The sequence below is a fragment of the Brachyistius frenatus genome, unplaced genomic scaffold (genome assembly GCF_029030835.1).
Source record: "Brachyistius frenatus isolate BFR_SWC_R1_liver_20210118 unplaced genomic scaffold, ASM2903083v1 Contig_139, whole genome shotgun sequence".
Classification (NCBI taxonomy): Eukaryota; Metazoa; Chordata; class Actinopteri; family Embiotocidae; genus Brachyistius; species Brachyistius frenatus.
The window spans coordinates 1,023,376-1,042,354 of NW_027210738.1; the positions used below are offsets into that span (position 1 = coordinate 1,023,376).

The window sequence follows — 18,979 nt, forward strand, 5'->3', positions numbered from 1 at the left end:
TGCCTGGCGCTCATCCCGTTTCCTGTCATCTCTCCTTCAAGGCCCTCGTCTCGCTGTCATGCTGTCGCTCCGACTTACGGACAAATAGACGTCAACGTGTGCAAATGGAAGAGGAAAGGGCGGTGATGTCGTCTACTCACGCCTTTGGGAGACTGAAACCCCCCCCCCGCCTACCCCCCCACCCTCCCACAAATCGGACTAATACTCATCTACATTAGCGCCGACTTCCACTTCATTATGGCGGCTGACAATCTTCATAAATTTAAAAATTAAAAAAAACATGTCGATGGAATTTCAGTAAATGTGCCGTCGTTACTGGAGCGATTCTACCGTTTTTTTTTTTCTTTTCCCAATCCCAGGCGTCCCATCATACACGTGTGCGGATACAGATGTGTGTGTGTGTGTGTGTTTAAAGAAAGCCTGGTAACTGATTGTTTATTATTATTAGTTTTTATAAATGGCTGCATGTTTTTTTTTTTTTTTTTTGTCTTGCTGAGACCGAGGGTGACGGCGCCATTCAGCCGCTCCGACAAACCGACTCTGTTTGACAGCACTGCGACAACGCTTGACCTCGACAGAACAATATCGCCGTTGTCTCAACGTGTGTGTGTGTGTGTGTGTGTGTGTGTGTGTGTGTGTGTGTGTGTGTGTGTGTGTGTGTGTGTGTGAGCGAGGAAATGACCGTTTTATCGTGAGACTGCACGTATGCAAAACGCAACGGCCGAACAACCCGTGCAACTGCTGAGTGCGGCGACGTCGTCCGTGCGTGTTGTCGAGTGGGAAAGACATTGAGCGAGAAGCGTGTGTGAGTGGTGAGGGTGTTCTCTTCCAGATAAATGGTTGGATTGGTTGTGATGAGAGCGGACGTATGACACGAGTGGGAGTTTGTGACATCACAAATTTGGGGAAGTCCCGACGCTCTACCGAAACCGCACAGTTGCTGAATAAGCTTTTGACACTTTCACAGTATTTATATGGCACCCAGATCTGCTGTAGATTAAAAAAAAAAAAAAAAAGGAACGGAAAACTAAATTGATAACTTATGGGACCTTTAAACTTTTCAACTAAGTTTCTCAATTAAGAATATATTTTGCAATCACCACTGATCAAAAGAATAAGTAAGCGACATGTACACTTGAGATGATATTTGTAAGGTGTTTAAAACTGCACTGGTGTTTTTTTTGTTGCTGCAGTCAAAAAGATTAAAGAGCAATTTCAAGTTGTGGCAGCGACAGTATTACAACATCCACCTATTTCGAATCTGGATACAAGGATTATCTCCATTGTCCGTGTTCCCTGATTTCTCTGTTGTCAGAAAAGAGACACGCCTTTTTCCCATGAAGATGGAAAGACTCCGGAAAAACTAGTTTGTCAAACATGACAATGCGTGACCTGTTTCTTACAGCTGCACCCGCCTCAGTGCTGACAGCTCTCGCTCGCTCTCTCTCTCTCTCTCTCCGAGTTCAAATCTGACAACTTTAACAGAGAAGTGGAGAAAAGCTGTCGATGTCTACATCTACAAAACGTTCACTTTATTCCTTCTAGGAGACGTGTTTCACGGACACGTACCGTTAGTTGCTACTTTTACTGCTTGAGAAGTCAAATACCCCCCCACCCAACCAAAAAAACAAATCTTCCCAGTCACGTGATTAAGAAAATGGCATCAACCTCAATCTGAAACTAACAGGATTTCGTTAAACAGTCTGTCAGGTCGACCGTGTTTCCACTGACAACAGTGCACCATTACTCAGCACCTTTCTGCAGAGCCTTTTCCCACACACACAAATACTCAGCCGCCCTGTGTAAATAACTACAGGCCCCGGCCTCCCGCTGTGAGTTGGAGAAACAACTAAAGACCCTCAAATCCAGCAAACTGCACTCAAAGCGCATTTGCTTCCAGAAATCGACATTATTTCTTTAGCTTTGGTGAGAAACATAGTCAGAAGCATATCTTTCTCCTGGAAATATTCTTCAACTTAAAAAAAAAAAAAAGCCCAGTAACAGTATCCACTGGTGCCGGATTCAGGTGTTGGAGAAAGGGTTCGCTCGGCCAACCGCTTCTTCAACGTGCTGATAAAAATCAAACATCTGCTAGGTGCCCCGCGTGCGATCGTGTCGAGAGATCTGTTACATTTTGCGTGCGAGGACAGAAAACAAAGCAGTACGTCGAAGCCCTTTCGTCACCTCCAGGCTCAGTCCGACTGCTCACAGCTGACAGCAAGCACGTATCTACAGGCTGTGGCTATCATCCTGCCCGGTAGGCTGTTGGCTGTGCTGCTATCAGCTGTGCGATACGCACCGTCAAGGGGGGGGAGTGTGTGTTGGGGGGGTGGAGGGGGGGGGCTACTGCAAACGCCTCGGTACATCACCGTCATCCAGCACTGCGGGATGATAGCAAATGTCATGTTAGCGAACCTTATTCTGTCCACTGACAAGCGTAACACACTCACAGCGACATCGGCATCTATTTTGAGTTCTGCTCCCGGTAAGATAAGTCCGGTATTTTATCTCCGTTTAGCTCTGTTTTGGTCTCAACACCTTTAACTGCCGAACGCCCCCGTACGTTCACAAGCTGCCTCGTGGTTTCTCCGTTTTCCAACAACAAGGAAGCGATGCAGCAGCTCCGTGCTGGAAGTAGGACTGCGCCGCTTTGCATGAATTGACATCTTCTGCCCGTATTCATTTTTTTTTTTTTTACGTCGTAAGACTATTCGTCTATAAGCGGGCTACTTTCTCCTCGGGCTTATTCTGAGACACGTACGAGAGAGAAAAGGCCACGAAAAGTAGCATCCCAGAGCCGAGTCTGAGGGCCCGAACGCTGGTTAGATGATCTTTCCCTGCCGTGTGACTGTGGGTAGTGTGTCTATAGAATATATATATATAGTTTAACGTGACTCCCGGCGCTGCACCCCTGCTCGCTCAACCCGCTCTGCTCTTGTTCGTCCTCTTTGGTCGCCGCCAAAGTGCGTTTGATTCATCTCGGTTCTGCCGATGAAATATAGCTCTCTCTACTTTCATCTGATTCTTCCCTCCTGCGTTAACACACTCCGGGTCCGGTCCGCTCGACTTCTGCTCTCATTTCTACTGTAATCTATTTTGCCCCCGCCCGACCCCCCACCCCGCCGACCCCCCCCGCCCCCCGCCCCATCACAGTGAAGGGTAATGAACCAGAACACGAAACAACACATGACTTCCAGTCAACGATCATCGTGAGAAGTAACAAGCAGCAAAATGAACATTCAGACATCACTTCAAAAATAAAAAAAAAATAAAAACTACAGCCGCCATGAGCTGTTATTTACTTGAAAGTCAGTGAGTTTGAAATGGGGAAAAAAGTTGGTGCAAACGGATCAAGTGAGCTGTGCTTTCAATGACTTATTTTTGGAATCGTATTTTCATTATTCTTGGAACCTTAATACATCATCTCCATATTGGTCATGAGCCCCCGAGCTAAGAAGAAGAAACAAAACACCAAAAGTAAAAAAAACAAAAAAACAACGATTAAACAAAACTGTAAACAAATCAATAAATATACTGTTTAGACTCTCTTGCTGATCCAACGTACCCTTTTTTTTTTCCCCTTTTGATGATATCGTTCAGATCTCTGGGTACATAGTCCAAACGTTGTTGGTATTTCCCTTTAACTTGGCACTGAACCCCCCCATTGGAAAAACACTAAGAATTCCCACAACACTGCTGAGTTGTTTTTCTTCATTAATCGAATTAAATAATATAGATTTTCAAGCCAGAAAAATACTTTTTTTTTTTTTTTCCAACAGATTGGATTGTCTCACGTCCATAAATCTGTTTCGCGGGTGACAGATGTAATGAAAGGCTGAAATCCCGGGTTTTAACGATCTGTCCGTGTCTGAACTAGCATGCTGTGTAACAGCAAGGGCAGATACAACTAACAGCCCGCAGCATGATGCCGTACTCTGATACCTGATTTCATAAAACCTTCATCCAAACAAATGGATTTTGACCACTTTCTATGAAATGATTTAGTCTCAGGAACCTTTTAAAACAAGAGTTTTGTCGTTGATTTAATCGTGCAATGAGGAAATGTCAATGCTGGGCGTGAAGAGATAATAATAGCAAGTAAACCTCTATTGAGACATATTTGTTTCCTGATTTAAAAGTAACTTGGCAGACGGTTGGATTTTAGACCTGTGAAGCAAATATAAATATAAACTGTGACTGTACACTTACACTTCTAGCATTTAGCCTGAAGGAGAGTTTACAGAGTTTACTGTTGTTTCAGAAAACACAGTCACACCTGGCAGGTATCCAGTACTTCCACTTTCTTGTACTGTCAGTTGCGGAGCGGCCCGACTGTGGTAATCACCGGTGCCGCAATTTGCCCGAGGCCACCAATGGCTGGGATCAATAGATTAAAGCTGGGAAAGAGCTGTGGGCCTTGTTTGTGCCAACAGTTTTGGACGGACAGAAGCCGGTGTAATAAATGACCTTCAATACGGGACAGGGGTGTGAAGTTAAGGGCTATATGAGGAATGTCAGGTTGCAGAAGTAGACCATTGGAGAACTTGTACAGCAATCTTACAAAGTATTTGGTCCTTTGATTAATGAAAAAAAAAAAAAAAAAAAAAAAAAGCCAAAAGTACAAGCTTATCCACATCAAATTTTTGGAGGAAGTTAACTACAGCTCCCAATGTGCATTTTAATAAATAACATCCAAAATTAGCTTTAAATTGTTGTCGTCTTGTGGGCCACCAACCAAACTGAGCGCTAAAGGTTTTGCTGAAAACTGACAACACAATTCGTAGCTTTAATCGGGACACTTTTAAAATTCGAGGTTAGTTCTAAGAGAATTCAGCAGGTACGAGGCCACATTGGGAAAATGTTCCCTCCAATTCTCGTCGCCGCCTAGCTTATAATCCGAACCAACTGCACCAAAGGCTCATGGGCATTGTAGTATCTAGACCAAAGGGGCTCTCCAACCAGTAGATCGCAATCTACCCAGGAGATATAAGAAACTCTCCGAGGAACGAGGTCGGAGAACCCTGATCTAGACCCATCCGCCACGTCAAAATGACAAATGTAACTTCTCCGAAAATGAAGTTGACATAATTAAGAACTGGTGTCAGAAACCTGCAGGGTAATCATTTTATCCAGGAGAGTCATACGAAACATAAAGTTTAAAGTAAAAATAAACCCAAAGAAAAAAACACTTCCAGAAACACTTCACCGCCCTACCAGTCCATCAAACGGCATTTAGCTTCCAAACTTCATGGCTCACGTGAATTTTAGGCAACTTCGGACTCGATTGCAATGATTAAAAGTAGCGTGCAATAAACAAGTGGTCACAAGTCCACACCAACACGCCATCACCCACACAGCGGTTCAACTCAATGAACTTTGAGATCCGAATTGATCCGCGGAGATAGAAAGACGAGAGATGAAGAGGCAGAGCCGAAGTGAAGACGAGATAAACCCCCTCCCCCCCCCCCCAAAAAAAAAAAGGGGACAGTGGTTAAAGAGATTTCCCCCACAAGGCAGAGCTCCCCCCAACAAAGGCGAACAGCGGCGCTGATATGAGCCGACACTGAGCGGATTGATGTACGACACTTAGCCTCTGGACTGTTATCGTAAGCATAGCTTATTACTAATCATCAAGCTGACTTACTGTAATCAGAAGAGGACGGAGACGCTCCGACACACACACATACACACTCAACTGGGCCGTCAGTGTCAGCGAAACACATTCAGTTTCACATTAATTTCCCCAGTGTCAGCCCACCATTCATTCAGCCCAGAGAATCGCTGGTAAAGATACTGTTTTGACAGCTAATTCAGATCGTAGCTTTTGTTCTATAAATGTTTCGAAGAGGCAGCGCGGCTCTGGAGGCGGAGGGGGGGGGGCATGGTTGAAAACAATATGGGAGGATCTCTTATATGAGCGATTATGAATTTTTAAATCACAGGCTGCACTGAAAATACTATCAGTAGCTACAACTTATGATAATATTCATTCATTATGAAGGTGTTATTTACTAACTAACTAGTTTGAACTTGCAGAGTTTGCAAAGCTAGTTTAACCATGAACAACTTAAATTGGGAACACACTAGATTTTTGTTCAATGGGAGCGGGTAAGTAGGTTGAAGGTAGTTTGTACTGACAGTGAGTCTAAACACTGTTTTGATCCAGCTCCTACGTAGAAGGTCAAAACTGAGTATTGGATCAATGAGTGTTTTACTTTTTTTTTTTTTTTTGTCTGCTCAGAATATATTTTAACGCTCTGCTAAAGGTAGCCAGCTAATTTCAAATTGACTTTTTTTTGTTTTTTTTTCTAAGTTTGCCTGTGTCACGATCTCTATTTCTGATGTCATGTTTGAGTTGAATTATTCAAGAAACAATCTGTTTCAGCAGGACTTTCACTCAGACTGCAACAAACTTTCCTCATTAAAATAATCTTGACTTCATTTTTCCCATTAAATTGCCAATAAAGTGTCAGAAAAAGAGTGTAATATAAATTAAATGAAATATAAATTAAATGACAATCCTGCATATGAGAAATTATTATATTTTTATATAATTGACCTCAACCACCAAGATAGTAAGAGTTAGAATGGCGCAGTATTTTTATGTTATATTTTTCAGTACATATATAGGTGAGTTCACTCATTATTACACTCCTGATTATAATACAAATGGAAACTTTAGAAAGGTAAAACAGTAAACAGCTCAGGTAGAAAAACCCCAGTTCCATCTGCAGGTTGTTTTCTAATTTGCCTAACAGGACCAGAAGGTTGGGAACATTATTCCAGTGTGTTCACATATGCAAAGACTGTGGACAAGACATTTGAATGTGCATACATTACATATGCAAATAATAAAATCTCCTTTAAAAAAAAGAAAAAAAGAAGTGTTTACAGTTATATAAGAGTATTAAAGCAAGAGCCTACCTTCAGTGACCAAAGAATGGCCTCAGATTAAAAAGTCATCTCAGTAGCACACAAGAAGAGAGTTCAAAATGAAGTGAAACTCAGTGTGAAACACATTGTTTTAAATGTAAGCGGTGAAACGTGGATCTCGACATTTGGAAAAAAAAAAAAAGATTAGTGGGAGGGGCCTGTAGGAACAGGAAATGCCAGAATGCATGTGAACCTTTAACGGTTGAGAGAAAAAGGGTGAAACATTAACATAGAGAAAAGACAAAAGAGAGATACACACACACACACACACACACACACACACACACACACACACACACACACACACACACACACACACACACACACACACACCGAGAGAGGGGTGTGTGTGTGAGAGTTTACCGTTCCTCCTCATTTAGCTTAGCCTGTTTGGATTAGTGTCACCAGCTAGAGGCCAGACCTAAGCCCCCCAGGCCCTGCTGTCACACAGGGTAAATACAACTGTGTGTGTGCGCGCCGAGCCGAGCCAACAAGAAACACCAGATTCTTCACCAATTAACATCAATGCGACAGGACCACTGACATTTAAGATGAGGATGCTCCCATGTTCTGTCCTTTAGTTCGGCTGGAAAAAAAATCTACCTCTCTCTCTCTCGTCCTCCCTTCTTTTATCGCTCTTTGTGTCTTCCCACTGGACGTCGTGAGATATTGTATTCTAACAATTTCCACCAATTTCCAGTAGTAACTGATGCAAGTATAAACCAAAGTTGGGTTACTGACTTCTGGTTTTGATTACAAAGGAGTCAGTCACTTCTAATATAAATAAGACATCACATAGTTTAAGATTATTATATCTTTTCTGAGAATTAATATCACGTATTAGGTTTTCTACTGTAAAACTACCTGATTGAACTCTCAAATTAAATTCCACAACTGTTACTGGTTGGAAATAATTACGTTTTGCATCGCCACAAGCAGCTGAACGCACGATAACTTTGCTTAACTGCCTCAAATTGCTAAAAATTTTTGAGTGAATTGCAAAAACCAAACCAAAAAAATTTAACATTTATTGCCATCTTTTAATACTTGACACATTTGGTTGAATACAACACTCGACCCCAGATATCCTAAAAAGTAGAGCAGTCAAAATGTTCATTATTTATCTTTTGTTTTGCGTCTTTGCAATTGATTTCTCTGGAATGACCATGATGGGGACATTTAAACTAAATTCAATCTTAATCAACTTCACTGGTAGAGCATATTACGTCAAATGATACTGAATACCAAATTTCCCCTCTTTCTAAAATCTAAATAGTAGCTATTAGAACGTCAATCAAATTCTCTGGTGTTCATTTAAAACCATTTAACCTTAATTCATACCACCAATCAATATGCCGCCACTGCAAATGCTATTTCCTGATATTTAGCGAGCTTTGTTAGTAACTTCAAAGCAAAAATTCAAAATTGTCCAGAAGCCTGAAACGTGCAATTTGGATTTTTGTTCAGTGCAAAACATGTTAAAAATTACCCTTTTTTTTTTTTTTCTCCAAATAGTCAAGACATGTATAAAAATATAATCCAGGATTTTCGATTGTCACAGTTTCTGTGTTTTTTGGGCGTAAATATAGTCTGTACAGAAGAATGAGGAGTTGTTTGATTAAACTCCAGCCGTGGTTGATTTGTACACAAACGTCTCCAGAGCTATATTTAGATCTTCCACCTCACCACACCAGCTCGCTGGAGAACGATCGTTAGTTGGGTCTGATACAGTACAAGCCCATGTGCATTTCTATGTGTGTGTGTTTGTGTGTTTGCGTGTGTGATGACGTGAGTAAAATCACTTTGACAGGAGATGTTGTCTGGTCTCGTCCAACACATTCACAAACAGATGCAGAGTCGACTGTGCAGCAGCGACGACAACGAGTTTGTCAGGCAGAACAACACAATGACGGCTTCAAGAACCACAACCGGTTCTCAGGTTTTCACGTTCTGCCCCTGTTCCGCTTCCTCGTCACATTTTAAACCGCGGGTTTACAATCCCGACAGTCTTCAGCCGACAATGATTATGTTCGAGAGGACGACTGATGTGCAATGTTTCAAAACTAAACGGAAAAAAAAAATATATATATATATTGTATTTATGTGACAATTATTTTAATTGCTACGGAAGCACATTGCAATCACGCAAGAAAAACTAATTTGACAGGTTATCTCGTCGTTATGACATCTGGATCTCATAATTATGAGGAAAAAGTTCAAATGTAGCCTGTCGGCACAAACGTTAGCCGCTACGGTGAAGTTAGAAACATATTGGCGGATTCGAACTTCCCGAATCAATAACCTAATATTGCCATTATCTTTTTAACTTTATCGTAGTAGCCAGCGTTAGTACCGACAGGCTAACTCTCATAATTACGAGATCTGGATCTCATAATTACAAGAAAAGATCTCATAATTACAAGATACAGCTCTCGTAATTATAAGCTAAACTGTCCATTTTTTTTATTCTTATGTGGATGCAAAGCGCCTTCATGAATTTGATTGTAGGTTTGATTGTACTTTTTTGTGTTTGGGGTCCACAAGTTCAGCCAAAAACTTTCGATACGCAACATATATTGAATGAGTAGGGCTCAGTAGGAGGCTACCAAACGTCAGCACTTCCATGGCACTGATTGGACAGATTTGGTAGTGTTTCGCAACAAGAAACGCCAAGTCATTCGATAGGTGAGGCGTTTATGGACGTTGGTAAATGGTGGCATCATGTGCCAGCTTCCACGTGAGGCGTTTCGGGAACATCGGTAAACCGTTGGCTCTAGCGGTAACGTTTTGCGGACGTCTGTTAATTGTAGCTACAGAAAACAAACCTGGCTTACAGTCTCAACCTCTAAAGTACGTTAAAACTTAAACCTAATTTTCTTTTTCTTAAGATGGACTTCATAAAATTGGTATCGGAAAAAGCACCGGTATCAAAGCCAAGAATAACGACCAAAAAAAATATAGCGGAAAGTCACCGGTTTCATTCCAGTATTTTCTTTGAAAAGATTGTAAATGAAACCAAACACTGTCGAAAACATACGATATAACTTTAGGCAGCGTTCTCAGCATGATTTTAAGGAAATAAAAAACCACAGCCTTTCTGTGAGCACCCCTCAGTTCTGGCATTAATCTAAATGCAATAAAAGAAAAAGTTTTATAGTGGTACAAACAACGTGGTTCAGCGCTGCTCCAGAAAACTGCCTCCAAAACACAAAAATAACACACAAACAATACAAACCCAGGTAGAAATTAAAACAATTATTATGGACTTTTAAGAGTGGAGATGGAATAGATTTCCTCGTGCAAGACTTGTCATCTCATCTTTCCCCTTAAAGACTCCAGATAAGATATCAAGAAGGATACGCCGTATTTATTAAGTTATGAAAGACAAATTTGTAAGCCCTCCCTCCTCTCCAAACCAAGCCTGGCAAAGTAATCACAGGATGGTGGCCTGGTTACATAAATTCCTTGCCCGGAGTAAAAAAAACTTAAGAATACTTTATTCTTCACATAATGATACGTAAATATCTTGTGTGTCCTGTTTCCTTCTTTTAACCTTCCAACCGTTGGCCAAGGAAAACAAGGAAACTCAGCAACACCTGGAACAGGAAGTACGAGCTTACGTGGGTATTTATCTTTTCCCAAACAGATGCCGATTTTATTTTTCCAGCTTTCTGTTTCTGAAGCCACTGAAGCACGGCCTCGGGCGCCGAAACCAGCTCGGAGACCAGTGTCAGCATAGCCGACCCTGTAAAAACAACATGTCAACACCACTTAATACATACACATTCAAGACGGTCACGACCTCGTGTGACAGCTCTGCGACCGGCCAATCAGCTCCTAGTTGGGAACGGAGGGGAAAGAAAAAAAAAAAAAAAAAAGCCAATGGGAGTCGGCGTGAGTAATGAAGTGCTCGGTTAGAGTACTGGACTCATTCTGCCATGTGTTGAAGCTGATGAGATGACACAGCAAAGCATGATGGGTAGGGAAACCTGGCAACACCTGCCCCTCGAAGCCCGTCGACAGGTGCGAGCTTATGCAATTCGGATCCGTCCCGCATTTTGTGCACTACGAAACCAAAGTTCAACTTTTAAAAGGTGCAAATTTGTCCGCTTGTTGTTTCGTTATTAGTGAACTCCCAAAGGAACATGCGTGATGCAAAACCAAGAGTTATGTTAAATAAGATCAAACAAAGTCCCGCAGCTGTGACGCATCGGACACTCGACGAATGCATTTTGAGCTGAACTTGAATAAATCAGAGCTCTTGTCCTCCCACGTTAAATGAAGAGGAACATCCTGTACTGGAATATATTAACCAGGCTTTTTAACCTCCAATGCTGTCTTATCTGCCGACGTTTTTCTAATTAGCACTAAAAACACAGCACAGAACGATAAGAGCTTAAATCGTCACGTTTTGCGAACATCTGGTGAAAAGCCAAAGAACTGGACGGATTCAAATTCGACATAGATGGAAAGTTCAGGTATGCGATTGAATGAATTATTGTACCAAATTTCATGGCGATCCACCCAGACGTTTAAAGAGATATTTCACTCCAAAAAAAAACACAGATTTGAACACAATAACCGCAATTAAAACGAACAGAATAAATTCGTCTGACCCCAACCAACCGGTCAATCAGTCCCAGCTCCTCGTACCCAGTTTTTAACTGTAAAGTTTGCAGCCCTCGAGCTAAGATATCATTCTTCTTTTTTTTCAGACTTCACAAAGCTTCTTTTTTGCAGCCACGGATAACGTCGTATTTCGCAGACTCCCTCGTGGCGAGAAAAACTGACCTTTGAGCGTAAAAACCACCGGGACGGTACGTCAGGCTGAAACAGAGCCGGGTTTCATAAACCCGTTTCGCTTCCGCGGCATCGCCCACCAAAACTCCATCAGCCGTCTTGCCGAGCCGAATCGGTCCTGTGACGATCATCGGAGAAACCCGACCGCGGACCCCACGCAAAAAAGTAACAAGAGTTTGGGAAATGCCAGTACCCCCCGCCCCCCCACCACCACCACCAATGGCGCGAACCAACTGCGGCCACGATACTTGTTTGTGCTCCTGGCAGCCGATTCGGAGACGGAGCTCAAGCGTTCTGGCCACCAGCCTCGTGAGCGCGGTCAACTGGCAATCCTGGTTTTTAAGTCTCCGATCCAAAATTCAGGCTTAAAAGGAACGATTTTCCACCGAGTGAAAGAGAAACAACACAACCTGGCAGGGTGGTAAAAAAAAAAAAAAAAAACTCACAATCTTCACAGTGACTGTGAAGCAGGACTTTGAAAGTGTTACACTTCAGAGGGCCGCCACTATGGCGACAGGAGACTAGGGTTACTCAGAGTCCGCCCACCACCACCACCACCACCACCACCACCGAGTCGTGAACCCGCTAACAAGTCGCCCGGATGGAGAAACGGAGTTGGATCGCGTTGCAGGATAAAGTTACAGTCACATAAGCTGCACGCGTCTCTTCAAGAAGACAAATGGTACCCACAAAATACGCTTCATTTTCAGCTCTCCCATTCACAACACACACAACCCTGCATCGCAGCTCCAGAAAAAAACACACACAAAAAAACTGATGCTCCATCTGTTTTTGGGAAGGAACTAACAAATGACTTGTTTGATTTTCATTTTCCAATTTGGATTCGAGGGAGGAGAATAATTTATAATTAATGTCTTGCCCACGATCCACAGGCTTCAGAAGACGACGATAAAATATATTTAAAAAAAAGTTTGATCCGCTGACGTTTGTAAACTATCTAAAATTCCCAGAATCAAACAATCGAGCACAAGGATCAGCCAGTGCGACAGTATCTCAAATTCTTGCCACAGTGGGGAGAGTTAAGACAAATAATAGAGCTTGAAATAAAATCGCAGTCCAAATATTGACACTGGCCGAGTCACTCGGAGGAATTATTGGAACTGGTTCTCTGTTGATCTACGGATGAGGATTACATGCACAGAAGAGGAAATATAAACACAGAGGCACGTTGATGGGAGAGTAACTGAAGGGAAGTAAATGCACACTGTATGTTTTACATCAAGCAGACGGATACTTCGCCGTTTTGTTTTGAGTTGCCGCATCATTTTTCAAACCGGTATCACGTCAAAGGGGTGTAACGCACGCGTCGGCCCACCGGAGGGCACCGTGTCGGTGTCACGCTTTGCCTCGCCAAGCCAAGGCGTGAAAAGTACACGCATCATTTTTTTTTTTTTTTTTTTTAAACACGTGGAACACGTTGAAGAAAATGAACATTTTGGTTAAATGTGACACATTCGCATATTAGGTGCGCGTGAGGCACCAAAAAATACGCAATTAGGGGGTTCGGAAAAGAAACGCGGTGTGGGGTGATAGAAGTAACTTTATGTAACATTAACAGTGCACTTACAGTTAAATTGACCTAATGTGCGTGTTTGATTCACATAATTAACTTAACGTTAACTTACGTTACTTAAAGGAAAAAAAAAATAGACTTTTGCTTCCCCACGGACTCAAACGCTGTTGTCTGGGCGAAAGTGCCATTGTCTGTCTTTCTTTTCTGTCACGTGACCTCCGTCACATGACTTTCTTCTTCACTGTACACGCGTGTGCTTTTCACGCCCACCCCGAGTCAAAGCGTGACCCAGACACGGTGTTATTTAGCGAAACTGGCGGGTGTACTACGCACACTTGAACAAGTCAATTTGTCGTTTTGTCTGTAACGTAAAAAAATAAGAGTAAAAACAAAATGTCCCATAATATCTGATAAAGAATGATAAAAGGTGACTTGTCGATATGCACTTCTGATAATTCAGTCAGACTAAAAATCCACCAAAACAACATTTAAATTGGGAGTTTTTGATTACAGTTTCGGTGTTCTCATTCAATAAAAGTTTTTTTTTTATTATTTTGTTCCTCCTGGGGTCAAAACGTCCTCTGATCTCCCTACCTGTCACTCATAATCCAGCACTGATCTCCCCACTTTTTTTTTTCCCCTCCCCTCCCTCCTCCATCCCTCACCTCGTCTCTCCTCCATCCCTCACCTCGTCTCTCCTCCATCCCTCACCTCGTCTCTCCTCCTTGCTCGTCAGCCGGATGGTTCGGGATCGTCTCCGACAAGTCAAAACCGTGAAATCTGACTACGGAGATGCTCACATGCCGAGTTTCCAGGGCGGAATCGTGTCTTGTGTGGGCTGGCTGGGTATTTCACGTGTTATATATATATATATATATATATATATATATATATATATATATATATATATATATATATGCATATATATATGTATATATACATGTGTGTGTGCATGTGAAACTTAAAAAACACACAAATACTCGTACAAAATAGCTTCCATTACATAACAATTTTGATATTCCAGTGTTGGTGCCCTGACCTTTAAAAAAGCCCATATTTACTTCCATTAATGCAAAACAACAGAAACAAAGCGAACACTATTTACCAACTGTTACATGTGGTAATATATTGTCCCGGACCCTAAAGTGCTCCCTGGTTTTCCCCTCGGAGAGCATAGCGAGATCTGATGGAAACGAAATTAAATAATACCAGCTTTCGAGCCGTCACTTATTTTGTTAACAGCGCAGCTGATTTCCCTTCTTTTTCCATCCAGTTCAGAAATGCCGCACAGAAATAAAATGGCGAAAATCGATAGGGCTGAGTGCAAACACACGTCAACTGTGATTTACATGAAATGAAAAACAGCGGCTCCATTTCGTCCAAATTGTCTTCCCGTACTTTTCGAGATTTCCACCCGCCTGCTAGCCGTCCCTCTCTCGTTTCCCTTCCACGTCGTCGTCGTCGGAGGCCTCTCTGAATAAGAGGAACCCGCTGAACAAGTCACGGATTCAAAAATGACGAGCTTTCGTGACGTTCGGTGCCTCAAACGTGCGTGAATACGACATGTTCGGTGCGTCGCGGCACGTTGGACTTCAACGCGTGGCAGCTCGTGTCAAATTTAAAGAAACTGCGATCGCTAGACATGGAGAAACCTACGCCACCACGATAGGTGTAAAAAAAAAAAAAAACAGAAAAAACTACAAAATAAGAGCATCAAAAAGTGGCATCTGAAATTCAGCTGAGAACTGCTTGTATGAAGCCCGACACGTCGCACGATTGAACATTGATGTATGTCGGTCTTTAGGTCTCGGCATAATGTAAACTCCTGCAGACGCGATTCAGGGCTGTAAAAACACCTCAAACTCTTCAGCATGTTCTGCCCGTAAAAAAAAAAAAAAAAAAAGTGTTATTACTGTATTATTTTACATTCAATATGGCCCTAAAATTCGGTCTGACGAAGATAAGGCTGCAATAAAGCACTGGGATCTTTTCTCTTAAATGGCGTTAGCCGTATCAAAAGTGATTTTTAAAATGAGAAATGCTCTTTGATTAGAAAGGCTGAACGCCAATTCAATCACAACATGTCATTTTTCTAGATTGATATCAATACGTGGTGCAACTCTTGTTTTATTAATAGAGCACCTTTCCATACAGGGATACAGCCCACGTTAGAGCGACAGCACACAAACAGATTTTTTTTTTTTAATTATTATTATTTTTATTTTTTTAAAGGCAACAGAACAAAAAGTTTAAAAAGAAAATTTTATAAAAATAAAATACTTTTTTTTGTTGTTTTCTTATATTTTTTAAATCCTTTGACCTCCTTTTCATTTCTGAACTATAAGAGTTGTTGGGTCTGAGATAATATCAAGTTATTTCAAAGAACCGTGTGTTTGCTTCACAGGTCGAACACCACAAGATCCATAAATATATATATATATATATACAAATATATAATATATCAAAATAGTCATATATATATAATTTCCACTGGTCGTGCAGCGTTTCCACCGACTCAGTTTCTTTTTTTTTTTATGGTTCTCGGCCGCTGCAATGTGGAGCGACTGTCAGATAACATATAGCGCGGCCACGAAGCATCAAAATTTGTCTTTCCATATTTCCGTTTTTCCTCTCGGACGGGACTGCAGAGCGCGTTGCATCCATCCTCTCCTCCTCTTCACTCGCCGCTTTTTTTTTTTTCTCATTTCCTTTCCTTCCCTTGACAGCAAAACCAAAGATAACCTCTAGTAAACTACACTCCTTTTATTTTTATGCTCTTTTTTTTTGTTTTTTTTGGTGTCCCTCTCTGCTGCCACTATCTTCTCTTCCACTCCCCCAGCAAAAGCAGAGGATTATATTCTTTCTAGATTAACAGCTTGACTTTGTCTTCTGCGGTGTCTCAACGCTTTGCCTCCTTTTTGGTTTTTTTTAATTTGTTCCCCCTCTACTCCCATCCCTCTTTTTTATTTTTTTTATTGCTGCTTTAATCATCACCTGCATCTTCTTTCTTTCTTTCTTTCTTTCTTTCTTTCTTTCTTTCTTTCTTTCTTTCTTTCTTTCTTTCTTTCTTTCTTTCTTTCTTTCTGTCCTCTCTCTTTGCCATCCGGGGGAACACCGGATTACCTCCAGTGAATTTACACCAGCGTGGCGGTTAAGATGACAGAGCAATCATCTGAACCTACACGGCCGCTCTTGGAATTACACCAGCCGGGGATGCGAGGGGGTGGAGGAGGATGGAGGAGGATGGAGGAGGATGGAGGAGGATGGGGGGGGGGCTTTGATCACAGGGATGAGTGCCATCATCTTTGCTTGATCCAGTGCGCGTGCACTATACGCACGCATATAGTTAAAAAAAAAAAAAACATAACCACGAAACACACTGCGGTATATGGCCTCTTCGCCGTGTAGCTCCGGGAGCTTTTTTTTTATTTTATTTTTTTATATTTCCTTCTGTTTTCTAAAGGGTGAATTGGTTGCCACCCCGAGTGCCAACCAAAGCAGCTTTAATCAATTCACTCAGTGTCCTCAGTGGCAATGATGCCTTTCAACTCACCCCCTCACCTCCAACCCCCCCCCCTCCACCCCAACCTCCCCCTTTTTTCTTTTTTTTTTTTTTAAATGAGATTTGCAATAGAAAAGAGGCACCGGCCTGCCTGTATTCACTGGCAGGAGGCTCCTTCAGCTCTCTCAAGTTGTCTGTGATGTCTCTGTGTGTGTGTGTGTGTGTGTGTGTGTGTGTGTGTGTGTGTGTGTGTGTGTGTGTGTGCGTGTGTGTGTGTTGTGGGATGCAGCAGATGCTTTAGCAGAGGGGAGCCACACATCAGCCCCCGATAATATTCATCTATTAGCATATCAGCACCCTCCTCTCTCTCCTTTACTCACGCTGTCAGAAATTGATGATCTGCAATTACACAGCATGTGTCAGTGCGACTAAGCATCATTTAATAGCTGCAAGCTGACAGTACATGACTGAGCAAGCAGGGGGAAGACCAGTGTCACAGCACATGTGACATGTTTTTCCTCTTGTGCAACAAGCCAAATGTGCTGCCATGTAGATAAATAACCCAAAACATATACGTGTGCTTTCAACGTTACACCAAATAGATCTCGAATTAAAAAAAACACTTGGAAGTGACGACAGAGATTCATAAAGTCACGATTAAAGTCCCTCTGGGTTTATTATAGGAATATACCCTATCAAAAATATTCTCGTGTTCGTGTGTTTGTTGACACTACGGTGCCATCTGACACGTAATAAACACCGAAGGTTTTTTTTTTGTTTTTTTTTCATCGCTTCTCCTTAAAGTCATCGAATCATAAATTCACTTTTACCAGGAAAAAAAAAACAAGCTGACAAATATCAAACTTAGCTTTCAAGATCATATTAAAGTTAGTTATATTCTCAATACGGTTCAAGAACTGAGTTCCTTAAACGGAGCTTTATGAACTTGTCGATTGTTTTTGTGCTATTTGGTCTCTCCTGTAGTAACACGTCGAATATGTAAACACTAAATATGAATAACGTTTTCTAATAATAAAAAAAAATAAAATAAAATAAAAAGTACACGAGTACAGAAGCTGGAAAACCCGCAACAGTAATTAGTAGTTTTATTACTTACGATGTGCGACTCCTCTGAAGCTTTATCGACACAAATCCTTTTTAATTTTGTCTGGAGGATGAAGTGACCGCACAAAACACACACACACACATGGTCCTCTATCACACGCACACGCACGCACACACACATGTATATGACACTGACACGCGCGAGCCGCTGTGACCTGAAGTCGTCCCTCGTCTGTACTCTCTCTGCGCCGTACTGTAGCGCGAGCTCTCTCAACTCCTATCACCTGCCATGTGATAGCCGCGATGCCTTCACGTGCTCCTCGAAACTCGTGTGCCTCATACAAAGTCGCTGACTTAAGATTCACATTGGACCATTTTCAACTACTGATTTCCGGATATCGTCGTACCATAAACGCACATCTGCGTAGTGGCCTAAAATAAAGGTATTCAAATAAATATTGTAAAATAAAAATGTAAAAAAACAAAAACTGCAATGTTTATTCATGCCTAATATTAATCAACAGCAAAACGTCACAGTAAATAGTTACATTGTGCTATTTATATTCCACCCTAATATCATTTTATATGTTATAGACCTATTGAAGTCTTAAACATCACATTTTACAGGCTTATGAACACCCGTATCCCTAAATCTATTTGAAATCCGACAGTACCTGAAGGCAGCAAACGCAGGTTTTAGAATAATTAGTTGGCTAATTTGAATTAAAAGACATTAAACTCAACAGTCTCCCTAAAAAAAAAAAAGTTATTCCTCACATGCTTGTACACCAGTTATATCTTCAATGTAAACCTCGGGAAAAAGAGGGGGAGTGACCCTTTAAAAATAAAGAATAATGACAGAGAAAATATATTGTCGGTGTGTTGATTTGCAAATTGTTTGCAATACACCAATAAATATTACAGTAGATGCCAAAGGCACTCGGCGTATCGACTAATAAGAATAAAGCCTATTTAGTGTTTTTTCCGATGTAATAAGAGGTTAAGACAACAATTTGTATACATATATTTTTTGGGGGTTGATAAGTCTGTCTTTAAAAATAACTTTAAAGCTGCACAAATAAGACAGAAAACAGTGAATAAAAAGCAAACAACATGGGAATTAAAACTATATACATTTTTCTTTC

General features: G+C 41.5%; 1 protein-coding gene across 3 annotated transcripts in view; it reads right to left on the reverse strand.

Moving 5' to 3' along the window:
- ppfibp2b (PPFIA binding protein 2b) overlaps nucleotides 1-18,065 on the reverse strand; it is a 74,607-nt gene extending 56,542 nt beyond the window's left edge. For 2 of the 3 annotated variants that reach the window (XM_069715183.1, XM_069715184.1), the window contains exon 1: nucleotides 17,887-18,065. The gene's annotated coding sequence lies outside the window, so the exon portion shown is untranslated. The remainder of the gene's footprint in view (nucleotides 1-17,886) is intronic. The other variant, XM_069715185.1, reaches the window with a different exon arrangement.
- Between the last annotated feature and the right edge of the window lie 914 nt (nucleotides 18,066-18,979).